This window comes from Pseudophryne corroboree, chromosome 3, assembly GCF_028390025.1.
Source record: "Pseudophryne corroboree isolate aPseCor3 chromosome 3, aPseCor3.hap2, whole genome shotgun sequence".
Lineage (NCBI taxonomy): Eukaryota > Metazoa > Chordata > Amphibia > Anura > Myobatrachidae > Pseudophryne > Pseudophryne corroboree.
The window spans coordinates 222,064,860-222,088,076 of NC_086446.1; the positions used below are offsets into that span (position 1 = coordinate 222,064,860).

Below are 23,217 nucleotides of genomic sequence, written 5' to 3' on the forward strand. Positions count from 1 at the left end.
TCTCGCTGAAAATGTAATGTCACACAATTAAGGGTAGGCAATGGATCAGACCCAATTGCTTAGCAGGCAAATTTGGGAAATGGGTATGCAACTTTACAGCCCAGGTACAGGGCCCCCTAAGCCTCTGGTCCCCATAGCAATGTTACCCCTTGCACACACTATACTTACGCCCAGTCCAGTCATTTGCAGTGTGAAACAATGCATTAAGGGCTTTCATGACTAATTATGGGTACTCATGGCCGAGAGTTACTTTGTCATTACAGAGGACACCAGATCTCACAATAGGACTCAGAAGCATCTACAACAGCATACATCTGAAAATTAGGGGAGACACAGGCATTATGGTAGCTGTTGCTTTCTATAACAAGCATGAATATATAGAGAAATGCAATTCTGTTCTTAATTAGGGATAATTTAGGTGATTTAACAGACTTTTTGGGGCATATTTATCAATGTGTGAAAAGTCCGACTACTGTCTTGCCAACTCACAGATTAACAGATCTACAGTCCAGCCCAGCAAAGTTGTAAATTAACCCTAACTGCTCCAGGCAGTATCACTGGAGACGCTGAGACAGCTATATTTTCTTGCTAAAAATCAAACAATCATCCATATTGCCACAATTTATCAAGAAAATATCACTAGTGACACTCAGCTGAGCTGTGATACTAGCACAAAAGGAAAACGGGTTAACTGAGCGCTTGCTGAATCAGACTCTGTAAGTTTGCACATGAGTGAGCTGGCTTGCAGAACTAGTTCATGAGCAGTGGAAATGAATATACTGAATTGGTCATGGGGAAATTATTGCTGTCCATAACAAAAAAATAGACTATTGCAGGTGAAAATACCCATTCTCATCAGTAACAGGGATTTCAGCCATTTGCTAAATATTTGTTAACAGTCATTTCATAGCACACATATATTATACAGCACAGAAAATATTTACATATTCACATCAGTTCCTAGGTGATATGTACTATGCAACGCATCATGTATGCAATACATCCCAATACTTATTGGGTACATATCAGTTTAATAAGAATACTTAGAAATTAGATTAAAATTGCAAAGGGCAACTTTCGAGATAAGAACTGTCCTATGCAATAGACCTGGGAGTCCTTCTGTACAGGATCCAATCAGATCACTCTCAGAGAAGAACATGAAAAGAAGAGCATAGGCTTCTATTAGGCAATGCCATCTACAGATGGCGTTGCCCACTGGGACCAATCTCGCAGAATATAACACGTTCTGCATTTTCAGAGCTTTGCCAGCATTTTCAGCATTCGTACATTCTGCCCCTACCTCAGTGGAGCTTACAGTCTATATGACAAATACAGACATTAACATATAACATAAATATAAGATTTTAGCTCAGTTAATAAATAGTGAGTAATTAATTGAGAGATAGCTCACAATTTAAAAAGCTGAGCGAAATATTGGAATTTGTAATTGAAAAGATATAGCATACAGATACTGGTATTGGTCAAGTAATGAAACAAGTTATGCAGTATTAATACGCCCCTTACACACACCCTGTCCCACTATCCAAATTACCAAGGTTTATTACTTTTACTTTAACATAGTTGCTTCTCAGGGACTACACAGTTTTCACATACCACCCTTATTAATATAGATAATGCCAATTTATCATACTCAATTGGACAATTAGCAATTTTAACTAATTTATTAAAAGATTTTATTTATATATATATATATTTTCATAAGAGTGCCCCCCATAAAAATAAGAGTTTCTTTGTCCTTTATACCAATTTTAGGATTTTGTAATAAAAGGGGAAGCTCTCTTTACACTGTTTTATACATGAAAACCGATGATTAAAATGTTGTGTTTTTTTTTTTAAATACTTACAGCTGAGATTGTTGGCAATAAAGTTAGCCTTACTCTGCCTTACACTTTCTGTGCTTGCAGAGTCAGTTGTTGGTAACAAAACCTCTGCCTGCTCCCTGTTTATTGCATAATCTGGGGGAGTGGTTTATTTAATGCAATTATGCAATAGACAGCAGCAGAGCCCAATGTCAAACACTTTTTCCAAGTGATGTAATAATATGCCTTCTGGATTTTAAATTTTTATAGACCAAAGGGCATTCTGTCATGGATTGGGTGGCTATATGTGCCTCTTTATACTTATGCTTAGCAGGAGTTTGATGATTTGTCAATGGCTCACCTCAAATTTTGCAGACAGAGATGATTTGCTGAGGATGTAGGCATCATGGCACAAACCAGGATAGCCAATAACAACACTATTGAATTTAAGTTTCATTATATTGTCAGAGTATTTCTCATGTTCTTGGTAATACATGATACTACCTTAGCATATCCTGTAACCTACATCTGCTTCAGCTCAGCATGTAGACTGCAATCTGTGTTGCTTACTCTAGATTAGCCACCTGAGTAGGAATTCCTCTGTAACTAGCAGGATCCTGTGTGCAGCATTTGATTCTCCACTATGCTCAGCTCTCTGGTTTTTGGGCTTAAAAGCCAGTGTCCTCTGTTCATTTTTAGAAGTATAGGCTTCAGTGTTTTTCTGGTCTGCTAGGCCTCACTCCACATCAGAGACTAACCTGGAGTACTGATGTGACAGGGTCTGATTACCTGACCATGAGCTATCCAATTCTGCGCCAGCCTGAGACTTCCTAAATCACCTTCCTCTATTCACAAATACCCAAGGACCAAGAGGTATAAGTAGAGAGACCTGATTTTCAGAAGCTGCCAGTTTCTTAAGTCATGCAGCTCAGTGTGAGCTTAGTAGCTGAGCTCCCTAGTGGTAATGTTTCTTACCTTAGCACCTGCAAGTCTCTGCTCTTTTGCTATTCAGTTCGGTTGCTCTCCAGCCTGGTTCACAGTGCATTACCAGTTATACCGGTACCCAGCCCGGTTCACAGTACACTACCAGCTATACTGGTACCCAGCCCGGTTCACAGTGCATTACCAGTTTTACTGGTATCCAGCACAGTTCACAGTACGCAACCAGCTATATTGGTACCCAGCCCATTTCACAGTGCATTACCAGTTATACCGGTACCCAGCCCGGTTCACAGTATGATGCCAGTTATACCGGTACCCAGCCCGGTTCACAGTACATTACTAGTTATACCGGTAATCAGCCCAGTTCACAGTGCATTACCAGTTATACCGGTAACCATCCCGGTTCAAAGTGCGCTATCAGCTATACCGGTAACCAGCCTGGTTCACAGTGCATTACCAGTTATACCAGTACCCAGCCCGGTTCACAGTGCATTACCAGTTATACCGGTACCCAGCCCATTTCACAGTGCATTACCATTTATAATGGTACCCAGCCCGGTTCACAGTGCATTACCAGTTTTACTGGTATCCAGCATAGTTCACAGTACGCTACCAGCTATACTGGTACCCAGCCTGGTTCACAGTGCATTACCAGTTATACCGGTACCCAGCCCGGTTCACAGTACATTACCAGTTATACCAGTAGCCAGCCCGGTTCACAGTGCATTACCAGTTATACCGGTAACCAGCCCGGTTCGAAGTGCGCTATCAGCTATACCGGTAACCAGCCCGGTTCACAGTGCATTACCAGTTATACTGGTACCCAGCCCATTTCACAGTGCATTACCAGTTATAATGGTACCCAGCCCGGTTCACAGTGCATTACCAGTTTTACTGGTATCCAGCACAGTTCACAGTACGCTACCAGCTATATTGGTACCCAGCCTGGTTCACAGTGCATTACCAGTTATACCGGTACCCAGCCCAGTTCACAGTACGATACCAGTTATACCGGTACCAAGCCCAGTTCACAGTACATTACCAGTTATACCGGTAACCAGCCCGGTTCAAAGTGTGCTATCAGCTATACCGGTAACCAGCCCTGTTCACAGTGCATTACCATTCATACCAGTACCAAGCCCGGTTCACAGTGCATTACCAGTTATACCGGTACCCAGCCTGGTTCACAGTACATTACCAGTTATACCGGTACCAAGCCCGGTTCACAGTACATTACCAGTTATACCAGTAACCAGCCCGGTTCACAGTGTATTACCAGTTATACCGGTAACCAGCCTGGTTCAAAGTGTGCTATCAGCTATACCGTTAACCAGTCCGATTCACAGTGCATTACCAGTTATACCAGTACCCAGCCTGTTCACAGTGCATTACCAGATATACCGGTACCCAGCCCGGTTCACAGTGCATTACCAGTTATACCAGTACCCAGCCTGGTTTACAGTGCATTACCAGTTATACCGGGTGGTCTTCAGTTTGTCGAATGCCGGGATCCCGGCGCACAGTATACCGGCGCCGGAATCCCGACACCCGGCATACCGGCATATATTCTCCCTTGTGGGGGTCCACGACCACCCTGGAGGGAGAATAAAATAGTGTAGCGCGCCACCGTGCCCGTAGCGTGGCGAGCGCAGTGAGCCCGCAAGGGGCTTCTTTGCGCTCGCCACGGTGTTGGCATGCCGGCGGTCGGGCTCCCGGCGTCGGTATGCTGGTCGCCGGGAGCCCGGCCGCCGGCATACCATACTACACCCGTTATACCAGTATCCACCCCGGTTCACAGTACGCTACCAGTCTCACTGGTAACCAGCCTGGTCCATAGTGCCCTAATAACCAGCCCAGTAAAGGCACGCCAGTAACCAGCCCTGTTGTCAGTCTCACCAGTAACCAGTCCTTTTTTCAGCCCGATTTATAGTGCTCCGGTAACTAGTCCTGTCCAGTTTATTCACAGCCGGTAGCCAGTCTGGTCAAGTAGCATATCACCGGCCTAATCCCATTCAACACTGATTCAGTTCATTCACCGTCCTGTTATCAACACAAGTCCCTGGTATTCCAGTGGTCAGGATACGGCTCCCCCTGCCAAGGCCCAGGTTCGACTCCCAGTCAGGGATTGTTCCTTACCATATCATCTCACTGATTCCTACAGACCAGCCAAATATATACATAGTCCTCCAGTTACCTGCACGGACTTCACATATATGCCGGGTTCACAAAACTAACAGTCTTGACATATATCATCCAACAAAAGTGTCAGATATTGTGCTATGCTGCTATCTATTGCACATTCATGGACTAGGTATGATGCCCATTTGTATAAAAATGTGCAGTATACAACTCATGAAGCTGCTGATGTTGCTTTGATTAATGCTCCTGGGATCTCTCGATCAGGTGGAGATTTGCTTACTGTAGGCAGGTGCACAACATACCTAACCTTGGAAAGCCATTATTCCTACAGCAACACTGTGCCACATGCTTTTGGGTACTTTTCTAAATCATCATCATCATCAATTTCCTACCAATAGAATGGTGTTTAGAAGCTCAAATGGAATGTCTAACATCATTCTATGCAGTTGGAGATTTGAAATTCAATTGTGAGTTCGATATCAAATCGATTTTTACTAAATGATGGGAATTGTCTATTGGACTATGGGAAAACATTGATGTTTTTCAGAAATTGGATTCTGAGTGGGATGTGAGTTGAATACGGCTTTAGAATCGATTTGACATTCGATTTTGCCTTTAATAAATCTCTTCAATCAAAGTCAGTTGGACATTGAAGGGAAATCAAATGCCAAATCCCTGGAAAATCAAAATCAAACTTAAGCAAATATGCCCCCTGGTCTGGCTGTTTGAGAATAAATGATTCTCATCCTCCAGCTTTATTGCTGGGTTCTAGATTAGAAATCATTATCTAAATATCTAACTCCAAGAGAAATCAAGTTATCCTTCTCCCAGGTCTGTGTATAGATTGGGTCACATAGAGAACACATGGTAGTAGCCATTTTGTACCACCTAGGTAAAATAAAAACAATCTTTTACATACTCTTACATATGTTACAATTCTGATACTGATGTCTGTGTTAATGTCATATCACATCACAAAAGGCAATTATAATAACAGTTTATTCATGTTCTATAGGGGCCTATTCATTATCAACATTGCTCCGGTGGGGGGAAAAGCAGCCATCCCGGCAATACTTAATATACATGATTCTGCCGCTAATTAGTAGCTGCGATTTTTAAGTTGCCAGAATTGATTTGGCAGTGTTAGTGCAAAATGTGTGACCTGAGTTCACACATTCACACTGCCGGAAGGGACACAGGGCCAGTGGGATCTGATCTGATCCCTCTTTGAAACCAAGACCTCATTCCAGTGGCGCAAGTAATTGACATTAATTTGTGGTATGCTGTGTGCATGCCAAAGGTATGTGTACAAAAAATTGGCATGGCCTTGCATTACTAGGGCATGGCCACATACCATGGCGGTGTCCCTAGAGCTAGATTAAGGGAGAGGCACAGGGGACACTGTACCCTGGGGCCCCCTCTGTCAGGCTGGAACAAACTGAATTTACCGGCTCTCCCAATTGTGCAGCAACAGAAGGAAGAACCAGACAGCCAGAATGTGTGTAGTGCAGGCAGACACACAGGTTTATCAGGTTTCATGAACTACCTACAGAACTTTCTGACCAGAGAAGAGATAGGAGGGAGAGGGCCGATTGATGTTTCTGGGTCCTGTGTTTCCTGTTATCTGATGAAGTCAAACAGTATTGGAAAAAGAGGCACATAGAGAGCCCTCCTAAGTCCTGTCCCAGTGTGTAAGTAGAACACCAGTGGTTTAAATTTAATATAACACCCGAGCACACTACTGCACTTGCACTGTGAGTCCCATTGTGTGAGGCAGGCAGGATAACAAGTGTAGACAAGATATGGAGAGCCACTGTCTCAAGTACCCCAGGCCCCCTTGCGGCTTAGTCTGGCCCTGGGTTTCCTCATGACATGCCCTGATTTGTCATCACTCTGAGGGCATCCCACCCCTCCAAGATCAGCTGGGCTGCCCCCAGTCACTCATGGCCACGAGTTTGTTTCACCAACTAGCACTGTGGCTTTGTGACAGCTAATGATGCTGGCAGTAAGGTAGTAGGGAGTATGGTGTACTAGCTACTAATTTCCTAATGGTACACTGTACTGACTTGTACCAACTCAGTTACAGCACTACCTATTTCCCATAGGAGTGGGTCTCCGGAAACCAACAGATCTAAAGATGGCATAGGATTCCATATGCAAACTCTAAAAACTATTTTCTGAGTTTGCTGAATACTGAGCGGCCCCTAATAGCATATGGTCTAGAGCAGTGGTTCTCAAACTCAGTCCTCAGGACCCCACATGGTTCATATTTTCCATGTCACCCGGCAGGAGCACTGTGTATCACCAACTGTCACATTTAAAAAGTCTACAAGTGACCTTTAAAACATGGACCGTGTGGGGTCCTGAGGACTGAGTTTGAGAACCTGTGGTCTAGAGTTTCCGTATTTGTAATGAGACCACTAGTGACCATGAATAGGACCCATCATAATATTGCCACCTCTCCTCACAGGGCAGATGAGTATATTAGACCACTGAAACACTAATCATTGCACAAACCAGTAAGGTGATCCAGAAAACATGCACTGTTGGTGAGATTCTACTAGATTCTTTTTATAGGCTTTGATGACATAGGGATTGGTGTATCCAGCTGTTAAAATAGTGTAGACATAATACAGTGTAGGAGTTGCTCTACCAATCAGCTTTGAGGTACTGTAGCATTTATCAAGTGCATTCTACAAAATGATGGGTAGAAGCTGATTGGTTACTATGGACAATTTCTCCACTGGTCCACTTTACTTGTTTCACTTCTTGATACATCAACCCCTAACTTGTAATTGTATATGGAGATAATAAGTTAATTTTATGAAAAACATGAGAATGAAGTAGAGAAAAAAGAAAGGAAGGGCAATGTTCAACATATTTGACTGTCATACTGAATGTGCATTAAATAACAAACTATTTTTCTGCCAGAGGCAATGTCTCATCTACCAGGCTGGAATTTTCCAGCATGAATTCTCCACCCAGCCTGGAGGGAATAGAAAACAATGCTGCTCAAAAATTAATTCCGCTACTTGTTGATAATCTAATTATGACAACCACACAGATGCTGTGGTGTGTTAAAATGATGACCAATGGGGACATTTTGCCAGAGGGGAGAAGGAGGGGCATCCCACCACACATAAAGTCTCATCACTGCTGTCTCTTCTAAACAACTTTGTTTATCTTGTGACTGGTTCTGTTTTCCTGAGGGGTCAACTGCACGTGATTCAGCTTCAATATGTCTTTTTTAAATAAAGGGTCTGGACTTGGTATAAATACAGACAACATAGGTAAGAAATGTTAATTTATTTTGTAATAAGAGAATAGTTGCCTTCTATTAGAACAGAACTCCTTATGACAAGTTAAAATCCATTGAGGACAGTTCTAAAGTACACATAAAAGTATATAGAACCTTTCTGTATAAAAAAAAAAAGAAATGTTGCAACAATGTTAATCTTTTTTTTTTTTTAGTACCAGTATAATATTGTTTGCTTGCAGAATTCTTGGAATTATTTTTTATTTTTGTGCCTAACTATTTCAACATTCTCATTTTTAAATACAGAATTTAGTTAGCGGACATGAAAAATGTTTGTTAATTATTACATGGTGATATGGGTTATTTAATAATAATTTGCAGAAATTGACTAAGAGAGAGTGTTTTACAAACTTTTCTGAGTCTCAGTGCCCTAGAGTATCAGAATTTTTTCACGGCACTCCTAAGCCAAAAGTTTCTCATTGAGAAAGTAAAAAAATTAAAATTAAATTAAGTCAATTGTGCTTACCTGTCATCCTTAGGCCAAGTTATGTGGTGGTGGACATCCTTAGGTTCAGTCATGTGGTGGTACACTTACGTTTGTCCACATATTTTAAGATTGGCTGCCACTAGCACTACTTTTGCCTATATCATTAAACATAAATAATTTCATTTGGTCCTGGGTCACCAACCAGTGGCACCTCTGCAAGTGCCCTGCGGCACCCAGTTTGGGAAAGACTGGACTAAGGTGTTGCATTTTAGAACAGACAGTTGTCTGTATACTATATCTGACTTTTCAGTTCTGGGAAACACATTGTGATTGCATCGTCTTTTAAGTATAATTGACCCCAACATTAACAATTTATAATCACTGCATATTGCAGCAATAAGAAATTATTTTGCACTGGTCAATGGTTCTGAAAACAGCCCATGCCAGCGAAGAGTGTACAGTCATTTTAATTGGCTCAGATTGCTTTCCCTATACAAGAACTGTCTTCTCTAGTCTCTAAAGCTGGGTACATGCTTGTCCAATGTCTGGGGACCAACTCCAGACCAGACTGTTGACACAATCCCACTGGAGACCCTGTCCAATTTTGATGCAGATCTCCAATCTGCATCTGCTGAAACCATATGTCAAAAGGATTGTGTACACAATCTTCTAATCTTTGAAACACTAGCTGCCACCACTGGGCCAAATAGGGAGAAGAATTGGACAAACAGTCTCAGGAAAGTACACACATCTAACTTTGTCTGGTGACTGGAGATCTGTTCTCCTGAAGATTGGATTGGATGAGAATTGGACAAGTGTGTACCCGGTTTTTCCTGCATCATGCAACTCTAAATTATCCCAAATAACTATTTTATTCCACATGGGTTTATGCTCAGAAATTGACTCTTAAATCTTATAATAAACATATTACGTCGGTTATAGAATGGGCTAAACTGTCCATGAACATGAAAATTTACTGTTTTTTTTTTTTTAATAAAAACTCTCCAACCATAATGAAGGGTAAATAATACAATAATTTCTAAGTAAAGGGTTTCTGGAATATAAAGATATACAGTTAGCTTAATTGTAAATAGAAAAAGGTTTCTTGCATTCAGTATAGCCAATAAACCACTTAGATATAGACTTTGTCTTCTTTTCTAGTAGTCAAGCAGCCCCATATATAATTAAAGTGCACCCCATATATAATTAAAGTGAGCCAGTTTAATCTAAGCCATAAATGAAAGTTTTTATTTTGTAAGACCATTTGGAAAGATGCAAACTAGGGTGGCCAATCCTGGGATCTGGATCGGCAGGATCCCAGGATTTAGGCCACAAATATGCCAGGATTCAATCCTGGGATTGGAAGCTCCAATCCCAGGGATTAAGGGGTCAGGTGGCCCTTTAATGCCGGGCAGCGTTGAGCGTCCTCAGCTGCCTGGCTCCCTCCTCCTAGTTCCCCCTGCGCAGCCGCCGCAACGTGACCTCTGAACACTGCCCTGCCCCCTCCTCCCCCTGCGCAGCATGACCTCTGACTATGAGGTCACGCTGCGCAGTCACCCGCCGGCCGCCGCTGAGACCGATGGTGCGGCAGCCGTCACCCGCCGGCTCCTCCCGACTCCACCTGCAGACAATACAGTGCCCGCTGCCCTCAGCATCATCTGGAGGAAGTGTCTCACCCACCCACCCACCCCAGTAGTTTGGCTAGTTGATTTGTCTGTGGGGTGGGTGGGGAGAGACGGGGCAGGAGGAAACAGAGTGAAAAAACCCAATCCCGGGTATCCCGGGATTAACCATTTTTTCAATTCCGATACCTGGGATCGAAAAAATGGCCGGGGTTAGCCACGATAATGCAAACCACAAAGAATAATTTACACAAAGCTTTACACATTACAGTAGAACAAAATATACTTTGTTTAATGGTAAACCTTTGTTTAATGGTAAGTTTAATGATAAACCTGCATCAAATTCAGATCTCTGTTCATATGTAAAAACATACACATGGCAAATAAATAGTAGAGACACTACAGTAATTAAGTAATCATTACAGAACTGTAAAATATATAAATGGAAAGTGCTCTGTCCAGTGTGTTTTAGTGCACATTTCTGTATTTATTAAACTAACAGAGCAACTGGTTTAAAAGCTGCAGCTGACACTTTGTTCCCATATCTATCTATCTATCTATCTATCTATCTATCTATCTATCTATCTATCTATCTATCTATCTATCTATCTATCTATCTATTCAAAAGTTTGGACACACCTTCTCATTCAATGGTTTTTATTTATTTTAATTATTTTCTACATTGTAGATTAATACTGAAAACATCAAAACTATGAAAGAACACATATGGAATTATGTTGTAAACAAAAAAGTGTTAAACAAAATCAAAATATATTTTAGATTCCCCAAAGTAGCTCCCTTTTGCTTTGATGACAGCTTTGCATACTCTTGGCATTCTCTCAATCAGCTTCATGAGATAGTCTCCTGGAATGGTTTTCAACAGTCTTGAAGGAGTTCCCAGAGGTGCTGAGCACTTGTTGGCTGCTTTTCCTTCACTCTGCGGTCCAACTCATCCCAAACCATCTCAGTTGGGTTTAGGTCGGGTGATTGTGGAGGCCAGGTCATCTGACGCAGCACTCCATCACTTTCCTTCTTGGTCACGTAGCCCTTACATAGCCTGGAGGTATGTTTGGGGTCATTGTCTTGTTGAAAAACAAATGATGGCCCCAGTAACCCAGATGGGATGGCATGGCGCTACAGAATGCTGTGGTAACCATGCTGGTTAAGTGTAAAAACCAGTGAATGAGAAGGTGTGTCCATTTGACTATCTATCTATCTATCTATCTATCTATCTATCTATCTATCTATCTATCTACCTACCAGTCTGTAAAATTCTTCAAAGCTTGCCTATAACAAGGTTAAGAGTTATCTGAGTGTGAAGAGTGATCTCTCCAGATCCTTCCACTCCCTTCAGGTCTTGTAGTACACATGCTCAGGAACATAGCTGGCAGTTTAACGTTTCAAATCCTGATAGTGTAAAGTGCAAGGTTTTGCATTCGCAAGGGCAGCTGCTTACTAGAGTAGCTCTCTTAGCATGACCACACAGGTAAATAGCCCCCAAAAAAAAACATTCCTAATCATCTCTATGTGTAAATATTCAGGGCCTCACTGCCACTAATGATAAAGGGCAACGGAATATGCTGCACTATATAAGAAACTGCTAATAAATAAATAAAAATGGCCCAAAGTGTACTATTTTATATGATGTACATAGGGGAAAGAATAGGATAACAGGAAAGAGGTGAAATACATGAACCAACACAAAATACAAAGTTCTACTAGTAATACTAATCCACAGTTGTAATCCGAAACAGCATTGGGTAATTTTCAAAGGCAAACCCTAGCCAGGTCAGAGGAAAGGGGTGGTTTCCAGGCAACTGAAATCCCCCCTCCTCTGACCTGGCTAGTGGCACAAATCATGACAGAATAACAATAGAAGATAATATGATTTTACTAGAGCCAAGGACCCTCATTCTGAGTTGATCGCACGTAGCAACGTTTTGCTGCTCGTATGATCAACTTGACGCCACCTATGGCGGAGTGTATTTTAGCATAGCAAAGCTGCGATCGCTTGTGCAGCCCTGCTATGCTAAAAAGTTTTGTGTAAAACAAGACTAGCCCTGCAGTTACTTACCCTGTGCGATGCATCCAGCGATGAAGGTCCCGGAATTGACGTCAGACATCCGCCCTCTAAACGCCTGGACACGCTTGTGTTCAGATCTCCACACCCGGAAAACGGCGAGTTGACACCCCCGGAACACCTTCCTCCTATCAATCTTCTTGCTATCGCCGCTGTGACCGCTTTCTTCGTATGCACCAATCGCAAGAAGATTGACAGGAGGAAGGTGCTCCGGGGCGTCAACTTACCGTTTTCTGGGCATGGAGATCTGAATGCAGGCGTGTCCAGGCATTTGGAGGGCGGATGCATGCACGGCTGTCGCCGGGGAATGACTCACCTGTGCAATGCCGTTGCCGCGCATGCGCAGTTCCAACCTGTTCACACCGCTGCGATGAACCGCATCGTGCAAACTGGTCGGAATGACCCCCAATGTGTAGTATAAGGGATGGGACTGTTGCACATGATCAGCATAAGCGGGTTAGCCCTACTACCACATCTAAAGGCTTTAATGTGATTGCTGACCCTTCAGATGTCAGTTACATACACAGCACTTTCTATGAGGCAGCTTATGGCTTATTAAATGCTAGTTCTGCTGCCTTCACACGTCATAAAATCATGCATTTGGAAACCCCCTTCTAGTATTCCTGCATGTGTACCTTATTTAAATCATTACATAATTCCCCTCAATACATATCCGCACAGCCACAGAGTGCTTAGCTAGCCCTTTTATTCTGTACAATTTGGCAGATAATTTAAGATAAATACAGAGAAGAAAATATTGCATCTGAGAAAAAACACGTCTAGACAAAACCTATGGTGCATGTCAGAAATCGGCTGCATCACACATACAGTATACAGTACACTGGGCTCCAGAAAGGTTCTCAATATCATTACATCACGGCAACATAACAGAAATACAATGCTACTTAGTGCTATATTTTCATTTCATACTAAAAGCTTTTTGGAAAAATAATTCTTATATAAAATAATATAATTTTTTTGCAGCTGTAAAGCAAATAATTTAGTCATATGGTAAAAGCGGGTTGGGATTGAAATGCCGGCAGTCAAAATACCGACCACGGCATCCCGATTTTGACAGGGGGAAGGTAAGTATACTTACCTGCCCCCTAATCCTAACCCTCCCTTCTAGCAGCCTAAACCTAACCCTCCACGGGGGTGCCTAAACCTAACCCCCTCTCCCCGCAGCCTAACCCTAACCCCCATTTCTGCAGCCTAATCCTCCCCCTGCAGCCTAAACCTAACCTTCTCTCTCCACAGCTTATCTCTCCAGCATCCTGGCACACACTCGACTGGGATCCTGACGGTCGGGATTCCGGCGCCGGGCTTGTGACCCTATTTGGGTTGCCGGTGTTGGCATTCAGAGCAGTGTCAGGATTCTGGCATCTGTATTTCGACTGCTGGGATCTCAACCGCCCAGATCCTTAACGGATCCTGGCAAAAACACATGGCCAGTGGGTGCAACTTAAAAATATGAAATTACCAAACTTTGTCATTGGGGGTCTCAAGGAACCTGTGTGCTCTCCTCATAAACTATATAGATCTGCAGCATTGCTGATAGGTAAGACTACAGTACATATATTATCCCACTGAGAGCTTTATTCAGAGATGGACGTTAATGCATTCACAGCAGTGATCCCATACGCAGCTGTATGGAGATGGATGAGACACCCACCAGTGGCCTGGCAAATCTCAGCATCTGCGTACAAACATACAGTGGTGGTCGCAGAACCTTTGACTATCTGAGTAGCCTTATGGTTGCGCAGAATGGCCACAGGATCTGAGATGCTGGCACCATGTTTTCTACATGTGTGATTGCAGGTGTAGACACCCCTAAAATGGTCGCCACATATCTGCATTTTAGCTGCCATTCCCCGTAATCTTTCCAAAATGGTCATCTCTGTCAATTAATTTGCAAAGAAGTCCTCACTGCTAGGTACCTTGGTGAGTGTGCAGTGCAATTGTGATGCCTGTTCGGTTGGCCAAATTTCACTCAACTGCATAAACATCTCTGTATCAGGCCCTGACACAGCTGGTAAACTAGCGTTTTTGTAGAAAGAAGCAAATGATTTTTTTGGAAACAAAATTGCTATAATGACCTTTACAGGTGCTTGAGTTACAACCTAACTTATGCTGACAGTCATGTCAATATTTTTTTGATAAATGTGTCTGCTTAGGGTGTGCCCTGAGGATTCAGGTTTTGCAATTATATGTACAGTATGTAATGCAGGTGGAACCACACCCATGTCAGGACGAATAATGCCTGTGGCTCTCTGGCCTTCCAGGCTTGTCATTCATGCACAAATCTACAGTTTCTTTTACCACACCCAGGTACAATGTCTGTAAACATGTCCATAATTCCACCTGTCTGCGCTTCACTGACAATGACTGGTCATAGACAAAGAACTATGGATGACTAAAACTTTCCATTTCATTGGTTTGTTTATGATTTTTAGTTTTCTTTCTTTTGCTTCCACACGATATACAATAAGCATCCAAAGAAAACAAGTGTATAGTAATTACGAGTATGTGTGTATGTATGTATGTATGTGTATGTATATATATATATATATATATATATATATATATATATATATATCCACACACATATGCATGTATGTGTGAATACATATATACAGGTATACTGCATTTTGTTAATTGACATAAACAATCTATTAAACACTTCTATTTTTGAAAGCATTCTTACTATGCAGCATTTGAAATATATATATATATATATGTGTCTATATATATATATATATATATATATATATATATATATATATATATATATGATGTGGTTCCCTGGTATGGACTGGCTAGTCACCTCCAAAATTTAGGAACCAGGCGGCACTCCACGGATTTTTTGAAAAACAATCAAATATTTATAAATCCATAGCAGTTCAGTGCATTATAATCAAAAAAGCATTGTGCAATAGAGCCAACGTTTCAACGCATTACAGAAGTTTTTTTCAAGATTCCAAATGCTGAAAAGTGCATAAAACAAAACAAAACAAATATATATATATGTTTTCCTCTGGAATATCATGTCCCTTTTCTGAGGCTGATTTTATATTGACTAAAATAATAAATTATACTCCCACCATGTCAAATCTGTAGCATTGTGCAAGGATTAACACTACATTTTATTAATAATAATACATTTTTGCTACAAGATGATAATGTGGTAATATATCTAAGGGTTCGGGAAAGTGAAGGATTTGCTCAGCTGTGTTGCGACATTATGATGTTTCTTAAATCTAACTTCTGTGCCATAGCATCATGAAAGCTCTCTCATGGAGCCCAAAGCCAGGAACTCGGTCCAAAAGGCAAGGCAAGCTAATTTATAGAGAGCCTTCTCTGGTGTTGGACAATAACTTGCTGGGAGAGTCCTGCATAGTGCCAAGCAGTAGTTATGGCCATGTTTTAAAGTAACAAAAAGCAAAACAAAGTAATCTAGGATAAAATCATCTTTCGTCTTCAGGTCTAATCAGCACGCACTGAAGAGAGAAGATACATGCACATTTTGAAATACATGTATCAAACTTCTTGTGGACTAATTTGTTTTTACTATTTTGGTCAATATTAAAAAAATATAAAAGAAATATTTCTTCAGGAATCTCTACAGTGGCAGAACTATCACCACTGCAGGTGGGGTTTGAGACTGCTACAGTAGAAGGCCCAGAGGTAAGGGAGAACCAGTAATGCTACTAATACACAGAGGTTCCCATTCTTATGAGAACAAAAGGAGACTTCAGTCACCAGACATGCTCAAAAGAGTAGACCAGGCGAGTCTTCTGAGAGCAGATGGGTGACTCAGGAGGGTGGACTGATATCACACAGCACTTCCCTCGAAATGTTCCTATGGGACCCTACAGTGACGTGTTCCACCTAGGATCTTTTCTTCCCATAATGTGCTTTCTGGCTGAAGTATCTGAAGGGATAATCAATAGCTGATTCGGTGGTGAATCATAAAATTAAATAGCATAGGCCAGTGGTCCCCAAATGTTTTTTTCCGTAGGATAAAATTTTTCTTATTGATAAATCTGGAAAAAAATATTGTGTAAATTATGCCTTCCGGCCTTTCTTAGGGTCAGTTATGTGGTGGTGTACAGTTGTGCTTCTGATTGTCCACAGGCTTTATGATTGGCAGCCACTAGCACTGATTTTGCTTTGACCATAATTAATATTATTTGGTCCTGGACCACCAACCCGAGGCACCCCTGCAAGAGCCTCGTGGCACACCATGGTGCCTAGGCACACAGTTTGGGAACCACGGTCATAAGCCATAACCTCTAAAACAACTCAAGAGGACTGTAAACAAAGCTCACACAGAACAAACTACTAGAGTACCTACAGACAAACAGGCCAAAGTACAAAGTTTGTGCCTTTTAATCCCATCCCTTATATGGATTTGGGAGACACTCCCCATACTGACTTAACTACACAGACTTTGGTGGCTCGCATGTATGACAGAAACCATTTTATTAGCATGTACCCCAAGTTAATGACTAATGTACAAATCAGAGAGGCTAGTCTAAAATGTGAGCCCCATCTAGTGGCCAAAGTAGCAACTTTTCCCACCCGGTGGGATATGCTAATCAGTTCTTCAATGCTGCTGAACACAATAACCCAATAACCCAAAAACTATTATTGACTTAGGTTCGTTTCCCTTCCTCAAAACTGAACTCCAGTTGACTGTTGAAAATCAGCCAATAATTGGTATGGCTGGCAGAAGCTCACGTCTAGCACAGGCTCCCAAACCACCAGACACGTTATTCCACAAACATACAAGCTGCTGCTCAGTGGGTTGCTATTAGGAGCAATTAGTTTGATCTTTTATTATTATTATTATTATTATTATTATTATTATTATTTATTTATTTATTTTTACCAGCAATAATGATTATCATCAGCGTGTATCCTTTCACAGGTCTTAAGGAGCCGCACATGATAAACCTCCTAGGAGACATTTCCAAAGTTGTGACCTCCTCTGAATAGTTGCTCCTGGGGTGGTATATTATATATACATGTCCTTAATGAAATTTACTTGCACTTGTCTGCCCCTACTTTGAATATTCAGACAGCAGCTAGATAAGCTGAACCGTCAATTTAGATACACGTCTGGTAGCCCCATGTTCATTTTGATGGTGAGTTGCTCCACTGTAGCATGTCATTCGGCCCTCATGCACCTTAGTTGCTGATGTTCACCTCTCACATCAATGGCACGTGGTGCTCTGCAGTTTCCACGTCTGTTATTCGCAATGGTGCTATATGTCCAGTCACGATACACCTTCACCACAGCAGCACGTTGTGTCAGAAATACTGCCACCCTTGGCCTGAAAGCCGATAATCGTCCCTTTTTGCACCTCGGAAAAAAATTGCCCCTTGTACCCATGACAGCAATGAGTGACATTTGTCCAGACCGTCTATCACACACCTTATTTACCCACCAAGCCAGCGCACAACACAACATACTTCATGGGCTACGTGCTGCCAACATCAACTGTAGGAGGTGGTCATAATAATGTGACTCGACTGTGTATTTAATGATGGTGGTGGTGATGATATTAGTGTTGGTAGAATGCTACTTTTGGCTAAGAAAAATGTGTCTAGATTTTCTTTTTGTACTTGAGCAAAATGTGCAATGAGTTGACTCACACCATGGCAACAGTTCATTTTATAATCCTGCCCATTTCTAATGTACATGTTCACTTTCGCCACTGCAGTAAAACAAGGAAAAGAGACCGTACAGGATACTGCCAACCAGTGTGTGCAAGAAGGACAGAAAATCGCTGAAGAAGGTAAGGAAAAGATTCCACGTTTGTTTAGGTGAAGTTGTTTATCATTAGTCTCCCAATCACAGCTGAAAGAATAATGTATCACTTATGCCAGTAATAGGGCCTTTTGCTTTTTTATAAAGAGTACAGTACAGTTCTTTATATACAGGGTCTGTAGCCCAAAGTACAACTATTATGGGGCAGATGTACTAAGATTTAGAGAGTGATAAAGTGGAGAGAGCTAAATTACCAATTAATCAGCTCCTGTCATTTTTCAAACACAGGGGCAGATATATTAACCTGGAGAAGGCATAAGGAAGTGATAAACCAGTGATATGTGCAAGGTGATAAAGGCACCAGCCAATCAGCTCCAATATGTAAATTAACAGTTAGGAGATGATTGGCTGGTGCCTTTATCACCTTTCACATATCACTGGTTTATCACTTCCTTATGTCTTCTCCAGGTTAATACATCTGCCCCACAGTCTGTAACACAGAAGTAAGAGGCCAATTGGCTGATACGTTATCTCTCTACACTTCAAAACCCTCCATGGCTTAGTACATCTCCCCCTGTCTCACATAGTAATTACACTTTATACTATGCTAAATTCTTGTCAACTCTGCCACCCTGCATAATACTGACACTATGCCACCAACTGAGCCCAATACAAAGATGGTACCCATCCTAAGTAACACTGTAAACTAAATTGCCCTCTGCACAATGCACAATATCCAGACGCATAGCTATAACTTTGTAGACCCCATATCAATATTTTGAAGGAGCCTCAAACACATCTAGACACTTCTCACTAGTTGTTTCTGTTATGCCTCATAGTACTGCCCCCTATTCACATTATGCATCACTGTGCTGTTAGTACACATTATGCCATACTGTGTGCGGTGTGCCTGGATCACATTATTGCACACAGTATAACCAGTTTACATTACATTACTTTCTACTTTCCCTTGGACCCTTGCACCAAATCTGCTGTTAAGTTCTGTATTCATTAAGGCGTCATCTGTTATAACTGCACCGTTCAGCATTGATACCGATGTGTGCTGGACACAAGGGTGACAGGCCCCCTATGACTCCAGGTCCCACAACAATAGCACCCCACTCACCCACTATAGTTATACTTCTGGCTGTGACCTGCACAATGCAAAGCTCCACAAAATGCAGCAACCTACACTACGCTGCCATATACTACGCCACAGAAAACTGACACCTACCCATAACCCATGGTGTTATCATAAAACCACAGGCAATATGAGATTGGCCAAGGTCCTGTACCAGAAAGGAGTGTGGCCACACCTCACATACCCATAAAACACATAGGACCAGATTTATCAAGCCTTGGAGAGTGATAAATAGCATGGTGATAAAGTACCAACCAATCTGCTCCTCAGAGGCGGAACTACCGCCGTTATGTGTAAAAAGTGTACGCTGTCTGCCGCTATGTGTAACAAGGGCACGCTGTCTGCCGTTATGTGTAAAAAGGGGAAGCTGTCTGCCGTTATGTGTAAAAAGGGCACGCTGTCTGCTGTAATGTGTAAAAAGGGGACACTGTCTGTTGTAATGTGTAAAAAGAGGAATCTGTCCGCCATAAGGTGTAAAAGGGTCTCTACCTGGTGTAGTGGTGCTACTGTGCGGCGTAATTTGAATAATGGAGACTACTGTGCACCGTTTTATGAATTGGTATTATTTTGTGGCCACACCCCTTCCCCACAAAGCCACGCCACTATGTATTTTTGAGCGCGCCTACGGCGCGCACTGCCCCTGTTTTGCATGCAGGGGTGGGGCTCCGATGCCGTTTCTTGCACACAGTGCTTAAATGTCTAATTACGGCACTGTTGCTAGGTATCCATTTCTCTGGCCCTGAGCAGGTCCCCCTCACCAGATCTTCTCCAGGGGTGAGGGGGTGGACTTGGATGGGATGGGGGGCCCAAAGCATTTTGTCGCACCTGGGCCCACCGATCGCTAGTTCCGCCACTGCTGCTCCTGTCATTTTTCAAACATAGCCTGTGACATGGCAGTTAGGAGTAGATTGGTTGGTACTTTATCACTGTGCTATTTATCACTCTCCAAGGCTTGATAAATCTGAGCCATAATATTAGACTCATACAGTAAATCCAAGAACACACTCTGATCCCTCCTAATTACACATTTGTTGTCACCTATCAAAACTATATACTTCATGAGAAGTGATGCATTGTACTGTCCCTTTTTTCTCACTATATAGGCTAATATTAATATATGCATCATATTCCCATATGGAGAGGAGGCGTAAATATATTACGGGGCAACCTCAGTGTTTTTAATGCCCCAGGGGGACACCCTCACTGAACACCAGTTGACATGAAAGAGAAGCCAACAGCTTCTTACAAGTGAACATACTGCTCCTTCATGTCAGTGTTACACATACTTGCCCACTCTCCCGGAACCTCTGGGAGACTCCCAAATTAGGGGCTTCAGAAATATTTGGCAATCCTCCCGCAAAACACCAGCAGTGCATATTGGCAGAAGTGAACAGGGCAATGGGGCATGATGATGCATTTTGCTATGAATGGAGGTGAGGCTGCTATGATTTGATTCTTAGTGCCCCATCCCCAGTTTGCCCACCTGGTCCTATCCTCTCCAGGGAACTGCCAGAGTGGAACTTGCCAGAATCGGCAAGTACAGTGTTACACTGGGAGTGTGGCGCTTGGATAGGTCATAATGCTTTGATTCCAGTCCTTGGAACACAGAAATATAGAATTTGACGGCAGATAAGAACCACTTGGCTCATCTAGCCTGGAGCAGAGCATACCATCACCACCTCCAACCTGCTGATTTAAGAAGCTGGTGTGGTGAAGCAGTGCAAAGGTAGGGCGCCCCAGTGCAAGCTCAGGCCCTGCCCAATAAACCCTTTCCAGTGTCTATCATAAGGAGTCACATTAAATGTACCAATACTGTCTATTATTTCTCTCCCACTCCAGCTGTAGACAAAGGATGCCAAGTTGCTAAAGAAGCTGGAGATAAGACAATTGGACAAGTGAAAGGTGGTTTCAAGAAGAAGTGAAGATTGGTTCAAAAAGTGCCAGTATTGGATTTATCTGATGTATTGCAGAAAACAATGTGTCGATAATATTTCCCCTTAACTAAATATATATTTTTCCCAACCTCATTATACTACAATGACTTAAATTGTATTAAAGTGTTGTGCAATTAAAATGATGATCTGTTCTTTTTAAGTGAAATTGGATGCTTTAGTAATAAAGACAACTGAAAGTAAGGGGTTATCCACCTTCTAATGACATTGATATATTGGCTTGTACATGCCTTTTCCTGAGTATTAGTAAATACATTGCTAAATCTCCCTGACTTCCTTCAACATTGTACTTACAGTATTCATCAGACAGAGCATTCCTAAGACATGGTACAGCTCTGAACACAACGTTATCCAGAGACCCGCTTTATGTTATATCTAAGGGCAATGAAACAAATTGCTCTGGCTATTAATACTTATATTTATTTATAGCACTTTTCTCCAGAATCACTCAATGTGCTTTACATTTACCAGAGAGAAATTGTACTATTAAGGAATCAACACTTGGACGCACTACAACGGGTGAATACAAAATATGAAATAATGGGAAAGGATATCCAGCGGTTTATCAGTTCTAAGTATTGTTCATCCTACCCATGAAAGTACCAGGAGAGGGAGCCATCTTGGGTGCACTACATAGGTTACAATGGGGAAGATAAGGAATAACTGGAGATATGATACACATTGGCGTGCTACATGTTGCTTACGCCTGGTGTAGAACATTCAGCCTCTGATGCATAAAATGTAGAGCATCCTTTACCTTTTGACACAAAAGTGCATCATGTGATCTAACACATTGTGTTTTCAGTGCAAGTAGCCTAGATAGAACTGCATTAATACAAATGTTTTGTCACAGTCTACAGACATAAGGAGCTTATCAAGGCGCCAGCAAACATATAGAAAAAACGAATTCAGCATGGGATCCCGGCAGCCAGGAGACCGACGCCGGAATCCCGACAGCAAGTGCAGCGAGTCCCCTCGCAGGCTCACCTCACTTCGGGCTCGGAGAGGAGCTTAGCGTGCCACAGTATACTATTCCCCCTCAAGTGGTGGCATGGACCACCACCCGAGGGGGAATACTGGGCTTCTGTCAGGATTCCAGCCGTCAGCATTTACACGCCTGCCGGGATCCCGAAAAAACTGTTTCCACATGATCAACACTAATGTAAGTTAAAACACTATTTATAAAGCCTCTAATGCAGGAGATATCACAGTGTAAACTTTTACCACTGCTATTAGTGGCAAAAGTATTTTCTATGGGCATCGCCAGGATGGTTGCCTACTGGAGCAGCTGGCCTGACTAAGGGGTGAAGATAAATTGTCCCAAAACCAAGTGCTTATCACCGCAAATAGTGGCAATAAGGAATGATATATTCTGGAGCCCACAACCTGTCCATAAGTATTCCTATACACAAGGTTTACCCCTCCACTACTTTCCGGCCCTGGACCAATTCAATTAGCAGGGTTTACAGTCCTGCATGCGAGTCCCCAGACTGAACCCCGCAGCTCAAGGTTTTTCCGCACTTGAATCACAATTTTTTTGAGCCGGTAAAAGGCTATTTTATTGAATAGCCTTTCCTCGCGCCACAGGAATTATTGCCGGTAATTAGTCGTGAGGTAAACCTTGCGACAAATTGAATACCGCACATTATGTTAGAAACATAGAATTTGAGGGCAGGTAAGAACCACTTGGCCCACCTAGTCTGCCCCTGTTTTTTAACATAATAACGTCAAAACATACTTAGGACCTCATTCAGCTTTAGTTGCAGTTTTGTTTTTAGCATAACTGCAACTGGCTGCAATCGCATGCTGGGGCCGCCCAGCATGTAAATGGCCAGCAACGACTTAATCACAATGAAATTGCGATCGCATCACAGATTTGTGGAAGCCCCCCTGCCTCCGCAGCCAGGCTGTGAAGGCAGCTGTTTTTCGGGTGGCAGCAGCCACGTGTAAAGTCACACGCGACTGCCCCAAACCCACCCCCATTTCTGCCAACACGCCCGGCCAA

At 42.3% G+C, this 23,217-nt stretch overlaps 1 long non-coding RNA gene across 1 annotated transcript; it reads left to right on the plus strand.

Annotated features, from left to right (window-relative positions):
* The first annotated feature begins 8,060 nt into the window (after positions 1 to 8,060).
* On the plus strand, positions 8,061 to 21,334 carry LOC135055140 (uncharacterized). Its single transcript, XR_010243653.1, has 3 exons — positions 8,061 to 8,191; positions 18,073 to 18,147; positions 21,100 to 21,334. It is a non-coding gene; the product is annotated as an uncharacterized LOC135055140 (long non-coding RNA).
* Positions 21,335 to 23,217: the final 1,883 nt, after the last annotated feature.